The following is a 20,682-nucleotide window of genomic DNA, read 5'->3' as shown; positions in this document are numbered from 1 at the left end:
ATACCGGGCTTTTCCTAACCGATCTATTAACTCGTCGACCCGGGGCATGGGGTAGGCATCAAATTTTGAGACCGCATTCAGTTTCCTGAAGTCATTGCAGAACCGGATGGTGCCGTCCGGTTTAGGAATTAGCACAATTGGGCTGGACCAAGCACTGTGCGATTCCTCAAAGACACCTAACTCTAACATTGCCTTCACTTCTCGGGAAATGGCTTCACGGCGCGCTTCCGGGATTCGGTAGGGCTTTACGTGAACTGTGACACCAGGTTCCGTTACGATGTCATGTTTTATTAGCGTAGTCTGCCCGGGTTTTTCTGAGAAAAACTTTTGGTTGTGAAGTAGAAACTGCCTGACCTCAGTCTTTTGCCGCTCCGAGAGAGTCTCTGCAACCCGTACCTCCGGTATGGTATGCGAGCAGACAGGACGGGCCAGCTCCGCTGACAAGGCAGACCGATCCTTCCAGGGCTTTATCAGATTTACATGATAAATCTGTTCAGGTTTCCGTTTACCTGCCTGGTATACTTTGTAGTTTACTTCACCAACTCTTTCCTTGATCTCAAAGGGGCCCTGCCACTTTGCCAGGAACTTACTGTCCACCATGGGGACCAGGATCAACACCCTATCTCCGGGTGCAAACGTACGGATCTTGGCGCCCCTATCATAGATTCTTTTTTGGGCTCCTTGAGCCTGCATCATGTGTTCTTTGACGATAGGCATAACAGCCGCAATACGGTTCTGCATTTGTGTGACGTGATCTATCACCGTTTTAAACAGAGTGACCTGACCCTCCCAGGTTTCTTTTGCAACGTCTAACAGTCCACGAGGACGTCGGGCGTACAATAACTCGAAAGGCGAGAACCCCGTGGAAGACTGGGGCACTTCCCTGATGGCAAAAAGCAAATACGGAAGTAAATAGTCCCAGTTCTTCCCATCCTTGTCTATCGCCTTTCTCAGCATCTGCTTCAGAGTTTTATTAAACCGTTCGACCAACTCGTCTGTTTGAGGGTGATACACGGATGTGCGTAACGGTTCTATTTGTAACAATCGGCAGAGCTCCTTCATTACCCTGGACATAAAGGGGGTCCCCTGGTCGGTTAGTATCTGTTTTGGTATACCGACCCCACTAAACACATGCACCAGTTCCTTGGCAATCGTCTTGGTGGCCGTGTTACACAAAGGTATGGCCTCCGGGTAACGAGTGGCATAATCCAAGATGACCAGGATATGTTGGTGTCCACGTGCAGACCGTGGAAGGGGCCCAACTAAATCCATCCCAATCCTCTCAAACGGGACTTCAATAATAGGTAGGGGTACCAAAGGGCTACAGAACCGGGGCTTAGGTGCAGAGGCTTGGCAGTCAGGACAAGACTCACAATATACACGAACATCGTGATGCATGCCGGGCCAAACAAAACAGTGTAATATCCTTTCGGTGGTTTTCTGGACACCCAGGTGACCTCCCATCACATGTCCGTGGGCCAGGTCTAGCACCTGCCGCCGGTAGGGTTTTGGCACGACTAATAGTCGCACCGTGTCTTCCCCCTTTTTCTCTATCTGATAGAGTAAATCATTCTCCAGAACCATGTAAGGATATGCCAGCCTAGAGCCAGGTTCTACGGGTACCCCATTTATCACTTTTACATTTGTCCTAGCCTGAGAAAGGGTAGGATCCTTTATTTGCTCGCTTTGGAAGTCATCTTTCTGAACTTCTAAATCTGGCAAATGGGGAGGTGGACGGCTGTCGGCCTCCTCCTCTTCCCCGGTCTCCTCCGTATCACCCGCCATGACTGAAAACGGGAACTGTAGGTCATTTCCAGCAGACTCTTCCCCCGAGTCTTCCGGGGAGACCTCTTCCAGGGGTTCGGGACCCACACGAGCCCTGGGAGAAGAATCATGTACACTATTACCCGAGGGCATCAACTGATTCTCCCACAATTGCCAGAAGTGTGGAAAATCCCGGCCCAGGATAACATCATGCAATAACGCCGGGACGAGTCCCACTTTATGGTGCACAGACCCATAGGAAGTAGTAATGCATATGACCGCGGTGAGGTACGAACAGGTGTCTCCATGCACACACGTTACAGAAAATTTGTCTGATGGTCCATTCGGGTCTGACACCAGACTGGCCTTCACCAGAGTCACCACACTTCCCGAGTCTAACAATGCCACCACATTTTTGCCATCAACAGTTAAATCACACAAGTGTTTTTCCACATCCTTTTGACCGGCATTCACACTCACTACCCGTGCAACCATAGACATGCGGTTTTTAGAGTCTGTGACGTCGCACTGCATGGGTTCAGTAGTGACCGGACAGTTCGCAGCAATATGTCCCATCTCTTGGCAGCGGAAACACCTAACGGGCCCCTTGCTTAGACCATAGTTCGTTACTCTCGGCCTCGCAGTGCGGGCAGTCCCGTTTTCCTCCCCCACTGTCTTAGGGATTTTTCCATCTCCCATACTCCCTGGAACAGTCTTACCGGTTCCACGTGGAGATGATGAAGAACGAGGTGGGGTAGCGTCGTCTCGGAGTCCTTCCACCACGGAGTAACGTTCAACCAGATCCACCAGTTGATCTGCCGTCGTAGGATTTCCATGGCTTACCCACTTCCTCAGGGCTGGCGGTAGAGCTCTCAAGTACTTGTCCATGACGACTCTCTGGATTATCTCTGGCGCTGTCAACACCTCGGGTTGTAGCCACTTCTTCATCACGTGGATCAGGTCGAACATCTGTGACCGCGGTGGTTTATCCGGCTGATAAGTCCATTGATGCACTCTCTGCGCACGGACAGCGGTCGTCACTCCCAGCCGGGCCAAGATCTCGGCTTTCAATTTGTCAAAGTCCTGCGCAGCTTCAGGTTCCAAGTCATAATACGCCTTTTGGGCCTCACCAGAAAGAAACGGGGCAATCAGGCCGTCCCATCGTGCCTTCGGCCATTTTTCTCGCACCGCTGTCCATTCAAACGTGGTCAGGTATGCCTCGACGTCATCTTCGGTCGTCATCTTCTGCCAATACCGACTCACGTGAATCACTCTCGACTCGGCTTCCGGGTTAAGCTCAGGTAAGCTTGCCAAGCGCTGCGCCACCTGCTGGAGAAGCGAACGATCGGTAACTGTCATGTCCACCAACTCCTTCAGCTGGGCCATCATCACCCGATTAGCTTCTTGCTGGACGGCGGTGGACTGTACCAGCGTTTTCACCACGTCCTCCATGCTCATGCTTGCAACGTGATGCCCGCGTTCTCCACCACAATGTAATAAAACACTCCGGTATCGCCTTTGCTGGGGTCAAAGGTCACGTGCATTCAACATGAAACTCAGGCGCAGAGCTGGGATTCGGGTGTAACTGACCCTGGGTCAGGTTTATTAACGGTGAAAGCAATGCAAAAGGAAATAAAACATAAAACAAATCCTTGCCTGTCCGGCACTAACTAAACAATGGACAACCTAACTACCAACTGGCGGGCTTCTCCCGTCCAGCCAAACCACAGTTGCAGTGGGCACTGCTTCCACTCACGTGTGTCTCTCACACAGACAGGCTCTCTGTGTTCCCAGGCTGAGACACTCACACAACCACCTGGCATCCTTTTATATCCACCTCCCATTATTCATTAGCAAGCAGGTGCGATACTGACCAGACTAGGCCACATAGGAAAGGAATCTGGGCGAGATATACCTGCCCTCATCCACTATTCCCACATGATTCTCACAATAGGTAATGAGAATTCCTCCTGTCCTTTTTCCTCCACAGGTCTATATCACACTCCCTCCTTTTTTCTGGCAGTGTGTTGTTTTTATATTATTTTTAATTTTTACTCTTTATTTTCACTAATCTTTTCTTGTATGTCAATAATTTATATTTAGTGACCTTGAGGACACCATATGTCTCCTTGGACCCTCACCCTGTACCATATCTATGTGAACCGCATCCAGCAGTCTCTACAGTTGTGGGAATCAAGACCATATATTGTATTCTATGTATTTTATGTGCTTAGTATGTGAGATTTTTTCACTGTTTATGTCATATACGATGTACATTTATATATATGTGATGACTTTTTTTACGGTCATGACCCGCTTAGGATTATTGTCTGCATGGACCTTAGGGTTCTTCCCATGTATGGGATATAATTATGAGCATATTATATCAAACATGTGAATCGGATCTAGTGGCCTTTATAGTTGTATGTGTCATGACCATATATTCGTTTTATGCATTTGATGTATTTAATATATGAGACTCTTTATCGCCTGTGCTATATGTGATGCATATCCATGTATGTATGTGATGATTCTTTTGTATGGCCATGACCCCTTTAAAAATCATTCATCTAACGGTATGGATTTTTGGGATTTCCATTTACCCTATATATGGGATACAATTATGGGCGGCTGTGCGCATCTCTCTGCGGTGGTAATTGTGCTGCTGACAGATGGGAGTCTTTATGTTGTAAACGGGCGCCTTGGTCTTTTGACCGGTGTCCTGTGTTCAGCATGACGCCTGTTCTGTGCAGCGGTGCTTGCCGACCTCAGAGCGCATGCGCCGATGAGGCCGCGCTGATTGGTTGATCCCAGTCACGTGACCGCAGTCACAGGGTATATGAAGGGCCTGTGGAGATATGGTTACTATCTCCTTGATAAAGCGGCCTTTCTGCGCCGCGAAACGCGCGTTGGGGGTCACTGCCAGACGATTCCCCTCTTCCTCCTGCATCCTCTGGTAAGATTTTGAACTGACATTTATTTCTGTCTTTCATTGGTGGTCACCCTTGTTTATGTCCAGATTCATTGCACACTAAGGACATTATATGTCTCTCCTCACTTTTTGAGCTTTGCTCAGGGGATTTACTTGGAGTAATCTGGGCCATATGGCCATTGATTTTTGTAGGGCGGTATTATATTTTGGGCTTCCACTTTATAGGCATGATGTCTAAAATACATATATGAGGACATTATTTCCATCTTGGATGGACGAGGGGATGGTCGGGTATGTGTTCATCTGCTTTATATTGGCACCTCATCATGATTTTGTGCACTTCTTTGTACGATATTTAATAAAAATTATTAATATTTTTTCAGTCGTCGTTTTGCTCCCTTTTTTCTCCGGTGTTTCCATGTTTATAGGAGCTGATGTGGCTTGTGCCTAGGGTGAACAAATTGTTTTGGTATCATCCATAGGCATTTTAGCATTTTACATGGGATTCTTGTTATTAATCCCAGGGGGTAGGTGGATCCTCCAGGTCGTAAGTTCTATAGAAAAGGGCTTTCAATGCCCAAAGTCATTTGAACAGTTTTGGGTGGAGAATGTTGTGGTCTAGAGGCAAAATGGTGATCATGGTAATACGGCCGGACTACACCACCGATAAAGCAGCCACAGCCGGTGACTGAGAGGAATCTGTGACTTCTCTGTATTCAGTAGTTACTACTCACCTGGGTAGTCATACATGGGAATCTCCTCTTTACACGACTCATCACCCCTCACATATGTCTCTGTAGTATTAATATGGGTCAGATCTTCACCCTGAAACAAATATTGTAAAAGTCACAGACAGATGGAGAAGTCCCATCTATGATCAGCTCTAATCCTGCCATCTCCACCGCTCTCATCACACAAGTATAAAACATATAATACTGGTGGATAAAACAAGACTGAGCACAAGACCTTCACAGCCGTCTACACATCATAGGGGAGATCTCCTGACACCTTCTCTCCATCTACCTGATGATCCTGAGGAGCACTGGGATCTTCTTGGTTACAGTCCTGTGGAAGAAGAGGATGGGGACATCTCTCTGGTGTTGTCCTCTTACTGGATAGATCTGGAGGAAACACATACAGGGACTGAATTCATTCTCTACATACAGATAATTATAGGCCGTGTGTATTTAGTCCTGTCTATTACCTGGTGATGTGAGGGGCTGGGGAACCTCCATTATGACGTCCTTGTACAGATCTCTGTGCCCTTCTAAATACTCCCACTCCTCCATGGAGAAATAGACAGCGACATCTTGACACCTTATAGGAACCTGACACATACAATGACACCGTCATCCCCCGATCCCTTCATAGTGTTACTGTATAATGTCCCAGCATTCCCAGCAGTGTCACCTCTCCAGTCAGCAGCTCAATCATCTTGTAGGTGAGTTCTAGGATCTTCTAGTCATTGATGTCCTCATGGATCAGGGGGTGAGGTGGAGGCCCAGTGATTGGGCTCAGGGGTCTTCCCCATCCCTCAGACACAGGGTCCTGACAGCGATCACTAGAGGTCTTCTTCACCACTGTGTAATCCTGGTTATGGAGAGACACATTAATAAATCTCACTACAGACATTTCCAGAGTCCTCACCTCTCCAGTTCTGTCCATCTGTTATTCCCATAGATAAGAATGATGTAATGTGGCGTCATCAGAATCTCTCACCTCTCCAGTGAGACGGAAGAGGATCTCTAGGGTGAGGTGTAACATCCTCTCCGCCATCTTGTCTCTGTCCATATCCATCCTTGATGGGTAAATCAGGAAAATTCTCTTCTATAGAAGATCTTCACTGAGAGGATCCGATTTTGTAGAGACCTGAATGAGAAGAAGATGAGCCGATGTTTCCAGGATTCTTCTTGTGGGAATTGGCTGTGATATCCCCTGTGCAATATATTTCTAGTATTAATGTGCTCAGTAATGGGGAATCTCCACATCCCTCCACCTGCAGAGCCGCACTCCACATATATGGCTGCTCTGTGCACAGGACCTGTGATGAGGTCACAGGAGGGGAGGAGTCAGGGGTCACATGATCTCCGGAGTGCAGACCTCCATGGAGCCTTCTCCTCAGTCAGTGACATTCCCGCCATTATTTGCCCCTCACTACTGGCACAATTACCCCGCGCCGCCTTTTCTACACAGTGTTATGTGTGGAATGTAACGTGTGATTTCTCTGGAGACAAATAGACCCCACACATGAGGGAATTATCACCAGTTACCGGCCGTCTACTATATGGCGGCATATGATTGTGCTATTGACTCCACACCAGGAGCTAAAATGCCCAAATCTCATTTATTTCCTCCCTTCCAGAGTCCGGCTGAGGCTCATACACGGCCATGCTCCTCTTCAGTCACCGTGGGGGGGTTTGGTAGAAGGATGGAGGGCTGTGCCTGTGAGTCACAGGTCACCTTCCCTATCCTTTACCCCTTATACCTGACCTATTTATCCAATTATCTGGAGCTAAATGGTTTTACAAACTTACCGTGAGAGGGGAATATAACCTTATAAGTGTACATCAGGGTGATGAATGGAAGGCCGCATTCAATACACCTGAGGGGCAGATATAAAATCTGATGCCGCCATTCGGGGTAACCAATGCTCCGTCAGTCTGTCAAAATGTCATTAGTTATATTTTTTCTCACTGATTGGTAGATTTGTGGTAATTTTCCTGGATGATATAGTGAGTTACTCCCGTCCTCTGGAGGAGCATGCTGAGCATGTCAGACAGGTTCTCCAGTTTCTACGTGACAACTATTTATTTGGTAACCTGGAGAAATGACAATTTGTGGTCCAGCAGGTCCAGTTCTCAGGACATTTGGCTTCTGCATTAGGGTCTCAGATGGACCCCGTTGCGGTCCCAGCAGTCCCTTCATTGGTTTTAACCAAGTAACCTGAAAGGAAAGTGTTACAAAGGTTTCTTGTAGTCGAGATACTGAGGACAAACAAGCGGAAGATAGGGTCTTACCTGATAACCATATGTAATGAGAGTAGGGGAGTATTACTCTCGCCTGATGGAGTGGCGCCTTTACACCATGCTCAATGCATAAATCAGCTGCTGCAGGACCCGGGGCCAAAGACCGAGCAGAAGAGCTGATCTGGGTATAATGTTTCTGTACCTGCGCTGCTGATGGAGACGATCGGATATGGAGATTTTCCTTAAAAACGTTTATTCAAATAGGTTTTCAAAGTCAACGCGTTTCACAGTCACGCAGGACGTCTTCCTCAGGACGAAACCTGAGAGCGGATAAACATGTCAAGCCTGGAACGTTTTATATGCAGTCTTTTGGAAAAAAAAGCCAAACAAAGCAAAATATGTCAAAGTTCATGAGAAAGTCCGTCAAACAAAGATAAATTATGGTTCATGAAAAAACAAAAAAAAATTTACACACATTAATTATATTAAAAAGTACTTATGAATTAAGTGAGGTCACCTAAAAGAATGAATAAACATGAATGTGAAATGAATGAGAAAGTTCTTGCCAGTAAATAAATCATTTATAAATGGCGTTCATAGAATCATAGAATCATAGAATCGTAGAGTTGGAAGGGACCTCCTGGGCCATCTGGTCCAACCCCCTGCTCAAAGCAGGATTCGCTAAATCATCCCAGTCAGATGTCTGTCCAGCCTCTGTTTGAAGACTTCCACTGAAGGAGAACTCACCACTTCTCGTGGCAGCCTGTTCCACTCATTGATCACTCTAACTGTCAAAAAGTTTTTTCTAATATCTAATCTGTGTCTCCTCCCATTCAGTTTCATCCCATTGCTTCTAGTCTTTCCTTGTGCAAATGAGAATAAAGTTGATCCTTCTACAATGTGACAGCCCTTTAGATATTTGTAGACAGCTATTAAGTCTCCTCTCAGTCTTCTCTTTTGCAAACTAAACATTCCCAAATCCTGCAACCTTTCCTCATAAGACAGGGTTTGCAGACCGGTCACCATTCTGGTCGCTCTTTTCTGAACTTGCTCCAGTTTGTTGATGTCTTTTTTAAAATGTGGTGCCCAAAACTGGACACAATATTCCAGATGAGGTCTGACCAAAGAGGAGTAGAGGGAAATAATGACTTCACGTGATCTAGACTGTATGCTTCTGTTAATACATCCTAGAATTGCATTTGCCTTTTTTGCTGCTGCATCACACTGTTGACTCATATTCAGTCTGTGATCTATTAGTATACCCAGACCGTTATTTAGTTGTGTCAGTAGTTTCCTATATGAGATGTGAGCTGGTGTTCTGTAAGTTTCTGAAGTCACAGGTATAGTGGTGTAAAGCTGTGCACCACTAGTGAGCTTGATGGATCAGCATCGGACTGAAAACATAGGATTATTGGAAAAGAAACCATTGAGCTAGAAGACAAATACGTAACCCAATGGTTAATAAGGTCTCTTTCACACATCAGTTTTTTTGCCATCAGTCACAATCCATCGTTTTTTAAAAAAAACGGATCCAGCAATTGATGCCACTGGATCCAGTTTTTTCTCATAGACTTGAATTAGCGACGGATGGCTGTCCGTTTCATTCGTCGTTCGACGGATCCGTCAGAAATTCTTTGTCCGTCGGTCGGAGAAAACAGACATAGGAAAGTTTTTTGTGTCAGTCGAAAAGTCGGACAGCGAATCCGTCCCTGGATTCCGTTGTTTTTAACTGAGCATGATCCAAGGATAATTTTTTAGCTAAAAGTAGCATTTTTCTTTCTTGCACGCACAAAAAATCTCTCTCTCTCCTCCAGACCCACAATGTAAAACTAGACTAGTGGATTAATAATGGATACATGTCTTATTGACATCTCTCCATTATTAACCAGGTTTAATGTCCCCTTACAATAGCAAGGTGACATTAATCTCTTATTACCCCATATGCCACCCGCTAAAGGGCAATGGGAAGGGAGAGGGTAAGTGCCGGAATTGGCGCATCTTACAGATGCGCCTTTTCTGGGGTGGCTGGGGGCAGATTTTTTTACGCCAAGGGGGCCCAATAACAATGGTCCCTCTCTAGGCTATTTATTTCTGCCCTCAGTCGCTGGCTTGCCCTCTCTGGCAAAGAAAATTGTGCAGGAGCCCACACCAGTTTTTTCCATGAATTAATCCTCTAATTTAACACCTACAGCTCCAAAATTTTACACACACACTACTAACATTATTAGTGAGGGATATATATAAATCTAATTCTTCTGCAATGATTTACTGTATGTAAACCATGTCTCATGTCCTGTCGGGTTCTGTAATATTTTTACAGATGCCGATAATTGATTTTTCACCTATTCATATCTCTATGAAATATAAATATATGTATATATATATATGTGTGTCAATGATATATATATTATATATATATACTGCTCAAAAAAAATCAAGGGAACCCTGGACACTCTTTCTGAGCAGACACATGGATGTCAGTGACTTTCCTATCATTTCTAACTGTTGTTTATTCCATTGACACAACAGCAGGAGAAATTGAAATACAATCAGTGTCGATCTCACAGAAGTGTGGCTGACTTGGAGTTACATTTTGCTGTTTAAGTGTTCCCTTTAATTTTTTGAGCAGTATATATATATATATAGTAAGGCAGCGCTCACTGAGTGCATTGGGGAACGCCGGCTTGACAGCGCTATGACAAACAGGAAGACTCAATTTCCTTAAAAGTTCTCCTGGGTTTATTGCTCCATATCCCCAGCAGCACAAACACAGAGTAGTCAGCCTTTAGGTCCGGCAACATAAAATAATAATGTCCATAAACAGGGCTTTACTCTTTCTCTGTTCACATACAGGCCAGGGCAATGTCCGTTAAACACTCAGTTCCATAGGACAGTACAGTCTTTTACTGACCGAGGTCAGTGCCACTCATGGTTGTTCGACCGTCCACTCTGGAGGTATCTCACAGGTCTCATTCCTCTGGTTCAGGAAAGCCAGCACTGCTTCCCTAGGCTGTGCAACATCCAGCATGCAGGGTTGGCCTGGGGCCACACACACAGGGGGCCTTCTACCTTCCAGGTCACAGACAACTCTGTAGGTTTCCACTTGGACACATGGAAGTCTGTGCACAATCCAGACTCCCAAGCACTCTATCATGTGCTAAACACACCTTCATTATGTAGGCTGCAACATCACCTCTAGGTGAGGTATGAATCACATGCAGGGCCAGTTTTAGGCAAAGTGGGGCCCTAGGCAAAGTTTAAAATGGGCCCCAAATGCATGCTAACATATTGCACATCACACAGAGGCATTTTGGTTGTAGTTACATGCGCTGAGTTCAGGCCGCTAAATAAGTGTGATCAACAATATTGAAGTCATTCAACACTTGTTTCCCGGCTTCTTTCCACCATCTGAGAAAGAATGATGGGGACAGAACAATCATTAATGGATCACTAACAGATCACCATACAGTATCATGTTATCAGCAGCACATCTACAGTTTACACCACATAGTCCTCCATATAATATAATGTGCCCCATAGTCCTCCATATAGTATAATACACTCCTCAGAGCCCTCCATATACTAAAATACACTGCCTAGTCCTCCATATAGTATAATACACTCCTCATAGTATAATACACTGCCATAGTCATCCATGTAGTACAACTCACTTCCCATAGTATAATGCACCCCATAGTTCTTCATATAATGTATTCCCCACAGTCCTTGATACAGTATAATGCAGCCCACATATAGTATAATGCAGCTACCCCATAGAGCATAATGCAGCCACCCCACAGAGTTTAATGCAGCCTCGCCATACAATATAATATAACCCCCACAGAATATAATGCAGCCCCCTCTTATAGTATAATGCAGCCACCCCTTAGAGCATAATGTAGCTACCCCAGAGAGTATAATGCAGCCACTCCACAGAATATAATGTAACCCCCCCATAGAATATAATGCAGCCCCTCCTCATATCGTATAATGCAGCCCCTCCATAGAATATATACCAGCCCCCTCATAGAGAATATTGCAGCCCCCCATAGAATATAATGCAGCACCTTATATAGTTAATGTAGCCCTTCCATAGAATACAATGTAGCCCTACTCATATAGTATAATGCAGCCCCCATAGAATACAATGTAGTCCCCTCATAAAGTATAATGAAGCCTCCATACAATATAATCTAGCCCCCCACAGAATATAATGCAGCCCCCCATAGAATACAATGTAGCCTCCTCATATAGTATAATGTAGCCCCCTCAGAGTATGATGCAATCACCCCCATAGAATATAATAAATATAATACAGCCCCCCATAGAATATAATACAGCCCACCTCCCCATAGAAAATAATGCAGCCCCCCCATATTATACAACACAGCCTCCCCCATAGATTATAATGTAAAATGTACCCCGCATGGTATATAACACAGCCGCATAGTATATAGCCCAGCACCACATGGTATATACAGCCCAGCCCCACATGGTATATACAGCCCAGCCCAACATGGTATTATATAGCCCAGCCACACATGGTATCTACAGCCCAGCCCCACATGGTATATACAGCCCAGCCCCACATGGTATTATATAGCCAAGCCACACATGGTATATACAGCCCAGACCCACATGGTATATACAGCCCAGCCCCACATGGTGTATACAGCCCAGCCCCACATGGTATATACAGCCCAGCCACACATGGTATATACAGCCCAGCCACACATGGTATATATAGCCCAGCACCACATGATATATATAGCCCAGCCACACATGGTATATACAGCCCAGCCACACATGGTATATACAGCCCAGCCCCACATGGTGTATACAGCCCAGCCCCACATGGTATATACAGCCCAGCCACACATGGTATATACAGCCCAGCCCCACATGGTATATATAGCCCAGCACCACATGATATATATAGCCCAGCCACACATGATATATATAGCCCAGCCACACATGGTATATACAGCCCAGCCACACATGGTATATACAGCCCAGCCACACATGGTATATACAGCCCAGCCCCACATGGTATATATAGCCCAGCACCACATGGTGTATACAGCCCAGCACCACACGGTATATACAGCCCAGCCACACATGGTATATACAGCCCAGCCACACATGGTATATACAGCCCAGCCCCACATGGTATATATAGCCCAGCACCACATGATATATATAGCCCAGCCCCACATGGTATATATAGCCCAGCCACACATGGTATATACAGCCCAGCCACACATGGTATATACAGCCCAGCCACACATGGTATATACAGCCCAGCCCACATGGTGTATACAGCCCAGCCCCACATGGTGTATACAGCCCAGCCACACATGGTGTATACAGCCCAGCCCCACGTGGTATATACAGCCCAGCCACACGTGGTATATACAGCCCAGCCACACATGGTATATACAGCCCAGCCACACATGGTATATACAGCCCAGCCCCACATGGTATACAGCCCAGCCCCACATGGTATATACAGCCCAGCACCACATGGTCTATATAGCCCAGCCCCACGTGGTATATACAGCCCAGCCACACATAGTATATACAGCCCAGCCCACATGGTATATACAGTCCAGCCCCACATGGTATATAGCCCAGCCCCACATAGTATATATAGCCCAGCCGCACATAGCCCCCCTCCCCGAGAGTGGCCCCATAGTCCTGCACACCAAACGATATATTAAAAAAAAAATACTCCTCACCTTCTCCTCATGCCCGCGCTGCTCCTGGCTCCTGTCTCCTGCTCTTCCTGGCACACAGTGAGAGCACGATGATGTCATCGCGCACCCACTGTGTCAGAGGCAGAGCAGGGAATGATTGGAGAGGGAGCGTCAGCTGACGCTCTCTCCTTCATCATTGCTGTGAACTTTACTGGGAGTGGGGGCCCTAGACAGCTGCCTGGTCTGCCTGCCCCTAATGCTGGCCCTGATCACATGGCTGGTCAGCTGGTCATGACCTCACAGCAGGTCCTGAAAATACCTGCAGGTCTTGAAGGAAAACGGGTACAGGCAGCACCCTCACCCAAAGGTAAGGTAATATGGGTAGCCTGACCCTCCCATCTCTCATAGCTATCCTCCACTCGGACTCAGGTGCACTAACCGTTATATTAATGCTCACGTGCACTAATAATAAAACACTCCGGGTTGCATCTCAGGGAGCATCCATCCCTGTGACATATATCGGCCATTCACAACCCAGCCAGTCACTGTTTCTGCATCACCACAGAGTGAACGCCTGCATGCATGACCTGGGGAGCCCACATAGCGCCCCCTAGCTGTCACAGGGGTCACTGCATTACAATATATACTGTACACCTCTACTATGTGTATACATGTATTCTATCTATTCTATTGTAAGCTGTCAGTGTGATTTTACTGTACACCGCACTGAATTCCCCTCTTTTCTAGAGGACACCAGTGCGTATTTCTCGAAAGTCACACGCATGGTCTGTGTGTAATCGTTTTTTTCTTGCACCCAGACTTGCATTGACGAGTCTCGGCCATAATAAGGTGCAGCATGCTGCGGTTTCCTCCACACGTATAATACATGAGAGAAAAAAATGCTTGATGGGAGCTGCCCCATAGATTAACATTGGTCCGAGTGCTATGCAATTTTTTCTCACATAGCACTGGTCCGTATTTCTCTCTAGTGTGACTCTGGCCTAAGGACTAATTCCAGAGTATATAGATTGCAGTGCTAGGTAGAGAGGGGAGTCTATGTGGCTCTATACATATCAGTGCAAGGCATTCAGGCACTGTATGTGGGTATATAGATCTCATTGCATACATCAAGATGCTCCATTCCATTACTGTCTGCTGCTACAGCCTATTACATATATCCCTAGCCCATGTATTAGTGGCTAGGAATGGTTTTTTTTGCATCGTAATTGTGACAAATGATTGCGCGCCCTTCAGGCGCGCGCTGTGATTACAAACCACGCAATGGGGTGTAACCATGCATCAGACTGACCTCACAATGGGGTGTAACCACGCACCAGACTGGCGTATGTGCAGACTAACAGCAAACATAAATACCTGGTGTACCTCTCCAGTCACTTCTACCTTGTGTATGAAAAAGCTCTGTCGTTAATACTGTTCGGGTAGAGCTATCCGATAGCGCTATCCATGAAGAAAGTGCATGGGTAGAACTATCCCATAGCTCTATTCCTAAAGGAAATGAACGGGTAGAGCTATCCATGAAGAAATTAAGCGGGTAGAGCTATCCGATAGCGGTATCCCTCAATGCTCCTGAGCGTAAGCTATTTCACATGGTTGAGCACACTTGGGATCTTCCCCCAAGGCCCTGCCCAATGTTTGGTCCATAGACCACGGCTAGGAGTTAGTCCCGCTTTTGTGTACAAAATTTTTTGGCTTTTACAGTTGTTAAAATTCTTAATAAAAGACTTCATTGTACACACAGTTGACAGTAAACCATTTGGCAATGTTAGGAATAAGTTTACCTTGCTTCTGGGTCTCAAATATTTTGACCCTTACTTGTTGGCTTTTCTTTCCTCTGGAGAAAGCCACATATAACTGCCCGTGTGAAAACACTGGGAGAGGCAAATAAATTCCTACAATATCCAAGAACTGTCTCTGAGATTTATTGATGGTCATTGCAAAAGCCAACATGACAGGAAACTGACGCCATGGCATCTGGACTGGCAAGTGTTTTTCTTTGGAAATCAGGTCAATTCTTGGAATAAGAACTGCTTTTCCATCTAAAGCAACGGCATGAATAACGTTTGCTTTTAAGCTTTTCACATAAAGCCTTGTGCCATTTCAAAGGTTACGCTTTCTGTTAAGATTACGCAGGAGCATAATTACAGCTCCTGGTTTCAGCTTTAGTTCATGAGGGGGCATCCCAGTGGGATTCAAAGAGTTAAGAAACTGTACAGGGTAATCTGTGAGAATCACACCCTCCTTTTCTGCAATTGTGTCGATGGAGCGATGGTAAGTGCTCACCTTGAACTTGACTAAGAATTTTGTCATTCAAGGCGTGAACGTCATCATTCAATGGCACAAGAATTGCTTTATTGGCAATTGCTTCTACCGTTGCATCGGTAATCTCATTTGAGTCGCCAAAAATAGCTGTAATTAAATTAAAAGAATTCAGGATTTCAATTGTGTCTTCTGGTAGACCATATTCATTTGACAAGTCTAAGTAACCATGAATTGTACTCAACTTCGTCCTGAGACGTTCTCATATTCTGAAGTAACGTGGAACAGTGAAAACTGATTCCAGGATTTTGAATATTTAATGGTGGACTGTACAATTTGGCCTCTTTTTCCTTCCATTATTGGTAGGGTTTGACGAAAGTCACCAAAGTTTATGAAAACTTTTCCACCAAATGGTCTTTTTTTCCACATATGTCATGGAACAAATTATCCACAGCGTCGATATTAAAACACTGAGTCATTGTTACTTCATCCCAAATAACGACAGATGACTCCCTAAGCTCCTTTGCTTGAAGTGAGGCTTGCTTAATTTTTGACACATGTTGTCTTATTTGTTGTAATTCCAAGGCCAAACTTGGAATGGTAGGAGCTACCGTTTTGTAGTAATGTAGCCGCCAAACCAGTGGAGGTTACAGATCAAATAGACTTCATTTCAGCTTGTAGTGTCTTGTGGAAGCAGTTGTACAAAAATGTCTTCCCACTGCCTCCTGGGCCGTCCAGAAAAAAAACAGTGTGAGCTAGTGTTGTCTGGCTGTGGTGCAGCATTGACTGCATCGAAAGCTGATTGCTGAGCTTCATTAAGCATAGCTTTCAATTGCTCAGCCTCCTGCTTTATTACAGCAGAATTCAGTTGGTTGGTCCAGTATTTCATCTGGAACATTTACTGGAGCAATCCATAGTCAGCACAGGACTTTTTATTGCTTAAGAGCACTTCATCAATATCATGAAGAGCAGTTGCTCAGCAATTTCTGGAGTACATCACCTGGTGCAATCCTCCATAAATTCGGTTTTATATTTTTGCCATAATGCCAATGGTTTAGCTGGTTTCCCACATACACAAATTATAGCAAATAATTTGCAAAGTTGGTAGGGCATTTTGGAATCGATTGCATCTGTTATACCATCTTCCCATTCGGAATCGTCTTCCAAAAGATGCATTTTTATACATGTGATGTACGACTTCATTGACAGTCCTTAAGTCAGCATAAGACTTTGCTTCTCTTACGTGAAGTAAAAGGAGTCTTAGGTAACACAGCTCACCATCTGTTAAAGAGACTGTCTACATTCAGGCAATTGTTTTCCCAAATTGAGCCCGTCGTTTTTTCCATCCTTCTGGTACAGCTTTTCTATCCCAGACATAGTGTTCAGGGATGTCACTGTACAAATACTGACGGGCGGAAGCGTCAATTCTGCTTAGCTCAAAATAAGCCTGCAGTGTAGAGGCTTTTGAGTCTGAAATAGCCATATCCTCCTTACCATCTTCAGAAAACACTTGCTGCATGTGTTCAAGGTGCACAGCCAGCCTTTTAATGGTATGTGAAGCATCATGCATTTTTTCTGATTCTCCACATACCCTCAGGGGAGCTTATATACCGAGAATCTAGGTACATGGCTGGTTCATTCCAGTTTAATGTATCAAACTTGATATTGGCACAGTCATGCCCTTTGTATACATATTTGAAAAGATATTTAACACTTTTTATTGAAGCACATATCTCAACATTGATATGGCAATTGTACTTGAGTAATAAATAAGGGTTGTATGGAGCTACCCATCTATTGTCGATTTCTCGCTTTCCTCGTCTGGTTTTCCCAGTATTGCATAAATGGTAATCTGGGTAACCATCAACATTGGGGCTTGACTCTGTATTAAAATCCTTTGGGAACTTTTTTGCGCATTGACCATCTGTCATGCATATAGCACCAGGTTGATCCTTACCACATGGGCCATGAATCATGTGCTTCATCACTGCCTCATGTAGTTTTGGATTTGCTGTCTCATTTGGGATTTCAGCAGAGACCAATTCATCAATTCTTTCTTTGTCCCTCTTGTCTCCTCTCCGAGGATTAAGAGCATGTGAGCATGTTGTAGTCCACGCTTTTGAAATTCTATTACATGCACATAGTCAACTACACGCCCAAAAATGTGCTTTTTCAATATCTCATTAAGCACGGCTTGGAGTTTGATTTTAAATACTCGTTTAACCAAATCTGGTCTGAACTCCGGCCTCTTCCATGGTTCTAAGTTTTCAGTAATTTCTTTCAACTTTGGGTTAGGCCGGTTTCACATTAGCGCTTTTTCAGCGCGCGCACGGCCGGGGGTAGCTCCGCCCCCGAGCCGGCTCTCTGCCCGGCGTGCCCGCCCCTTGCTTGTAGCGCCGCCTACTAGCGGACAGCGGCGCCTGCGATCGGCGCACCCTATCTTTAGCATAGGGTGCGCAGATCGTGCACAGGCCGTGCGCTAGTTGCGCTTTGACCTGTGCTGCGCACTTTTGACGGTGCGCCGTGCGCGCCAAAATCCGAAAAGTTTGATTTTGGCGCGCACGGCGCACCATCAAAAGTGCGCAGCGCAGGTCAAAGCGCAACTAGCGCACGGCCTGCGCACGATCTGCGCACCCTATGCTAAAGATAGGGTGCGCCGATCGCAGGCGCCGCTGTCCGCTAGTAGGCGGCGCTACAAGCAAGGGGCGGGCACGCCGGGCAGAGAGCCGGCTCGGGGGCGGAGCTACCCCCGGCCGTGCGTGCGCTGAAAAAGCGCTAATGTGAAACCGGCCTTACAGGTCATCATAACACAAAGATCTGGCTTTCCGAATTTTCAGACAATTGTCATGGTGTCTTGGTAATTTTGCTGCATAGCTCTTGGGCTTCCAAAGAAACTGGACGGTAAAATTACTGGTGTCCCAGCTTTTAGCCCTTGTGTAACGCAATATTATGGATGTGATCCGTAACGCCAGCATAACTGTCGACGCGTAATGCCTTTTGATTTGGTTTTATGTATTTGATCCTGTCGGATTCAATTTTGACGTAACTGTCAACGATAAATTGTTGCGTCAACTTCCCAGCATTTAAAAGGGGATTGAACTCGTCACGAATGGCAAGCCTGTATGCACAGTACTGCAACAGGGTGACTTTTTCTTGTCAATCTTGATCCACTGGTATGGATGGTAGATCAATGTCACCAATTCCTTGATGTTGCACACTTAGGGTAATTGGAGTTGTCAAATTTATTGTCCATCCACTGTCCCCATATGGGAATAGAAGTGGATGTGTCATTGCATCACACTTTCTGTGAAGAAAGCTGATTTGAACTGTTTGGTTTTCACTTTTCAGGTGAACTCTGATGTTCCTATTAAATGGGGGTTCACCCATTGCATTTTGATAAATTATAGCTACTTCATTACACTTTGGTGCATTGTAGCGCCTCTGGTCATCATTGTAGTCATTTATAATTGACATTGTTATTTCGAGTGGATTGCGATTTTCTAATTCAGCAACCCTCTCTTCCTCTATTTCAAATTCCCTCATCATTGTGAAGGCTCTTGTGAGTGGGTTAATTGCTTTCATTTTCTCTCCAAGAGATGACAGCAGTGCTGGGAGGCACTTTTTATTTGCTTGACTTCTTGTACTTAATGCTTCTTCACTGTCCAAGATGTAAATCTGGGCAAACTTGGGAGTACTACCCACAGCGGGATGCCATAGGGCAGTTCTGTGGTAAATTTGTCCATGAATTCGAAAACAGTATGGACCATGCCCAGGAGGTGGCGCTACTTGTGCTCCCATTGATGCCAAAGCAAGCGAGCTATTGTACTGCCTTATATTAGCCATAAAGTTCTTGGAGTGCTGATGCTCTCCTTTCATCAACTTGACTAATTGGTCATCCATATGAATGGGACTTTATTGGATGCACCCTCTCTTGCAGCAGGAAGGAAATGTTTTGTCCTACGCCAATTCATCTTTGAAATTTTTAGATTGGCAGAACTAACATCGAAATGTCAGTATGCCAGCATGGTGCTCTTCAGTACGTGTCTCATCAATTTGATTGAAAAGTTCACTAGCGGCAAATGTAACTTGCTGTCGTCGAGTGGCTTTTGCATTTTGGACACGTCTTCTATCTTGTTCTCGAATTTGTGAAATTTGTTTATCACTTTGTGCATTGCGTGTTGCTCATTGTCGTGCAGCATTAGGTGCTCTACGTGATTCAGTTACTTCATTCGTTTCTCTTGCTCTGGCCGCCCTCTGTCAGGCTGCATCAGCAGTTCTCCAACAATTTCTTTCTACTTCTGTTTCATTAAGATGCAGGTTACGCATCCGTATGTGATTTGCTTCTCTACGTGCAACAGTGTGCTCAATTTGATCCATCTTTGCAATGTTGCCTCACACTGTTGCCTCAGTGTTGCCTGAGTGTTGCCTCACAATGTTGCCTCACAGTGCTGCCTCACAGGCTAACGTTCAAAAAAGGCTTATGCCTTAACTCGCCACAAGGGAGAGCTCCTCTCCTTATTAGATATGTCACTTAACTCATATACAGGGCCTTACAGTACTTAGGTATCCATGGTTACCAGGGGAAGAGTCTTGAGGAGATCATTTGCATATTCCCAGTGCCTTCTGGGATAAGTGAAGAGTCTCCGCGAGCTCAACGATCACTGGGTTTTGGCCCTTGCAGCTGAAAAGAGGAAATCGGAAAACCAGGGGAAGAGTCTTGAGGAGATCATTTGCATATTCCCAGTGCCTTCTGGGATAAGTGAAGAGTCTCCGCGAGCTCAACGATCACTGGGTTTTGGCCGTTGCAGCTGAAAAGAGGAAATCGGAAAAACCGCGCGCCGATATTTTGGCTCATCTTTCATCGTTTTTAAGAAATCTCAAGATGGAAGAGGCCAGGAGCCATTTGGTGAGCTGCATTTCTTGCTACATGTTCACAGACTTACCAGTGGAAAAGCCAAACTTCACATGCCACAAATGCAAGCTTGGGTCCCTGTTGGAGGAAAAGTTGCAAAATCTCGAAGAGAGGTTGGCTACGTTGAAGATCATT

At 45.4% G+C, this 20,682-nt stretch overlaps 1 long non-coding RNA gene across 1 annotated transcript; it reads right to left on the bottom strand.

Annotated features, from left to right (window-relative positions):
* Positions 1-5,906: 5,906 nt before the first annotated feature.
* On the bottom strand, positions 5,907-6,719 carry LOC141082221 (uncharacterized). Its single transcript, XR_012230469.1, has 3 exons — positions 6,416-6,719; positions 6,107-6,286; positions 5,907-6,024 (listed from the first exon to the last, which is right to left on the bottom strand). It is a non-coding gene; the product is annotated as an uncharacterized lncRNA (long non-coding RNA).
* Positions 6,720-20,682: the final 13,963 nt, after the last annotated feature.

This window comes from Dendrobates tinctorius, unplaced genomic scaffold, assembly GCF_039654945.1.
Source record: "Dendrobates tinctorius isolate UK_male_01 unplaced genomic scaffold, ASM3965494v1 ptg000017l, whole genome shotgun sequence".
NCBI classification, from domain to species: Eukaryota; Metazoa; Chordata; class Amphibia; order Anura; family Dendrobatidae; genus Dendrobates; species Dendrobates tinctorius.
The sequence above is the reverse complement of the archived record's forward strand: the minus strand, read 5'-3'. Positions and strand labels throughout refer to the sequence as shown.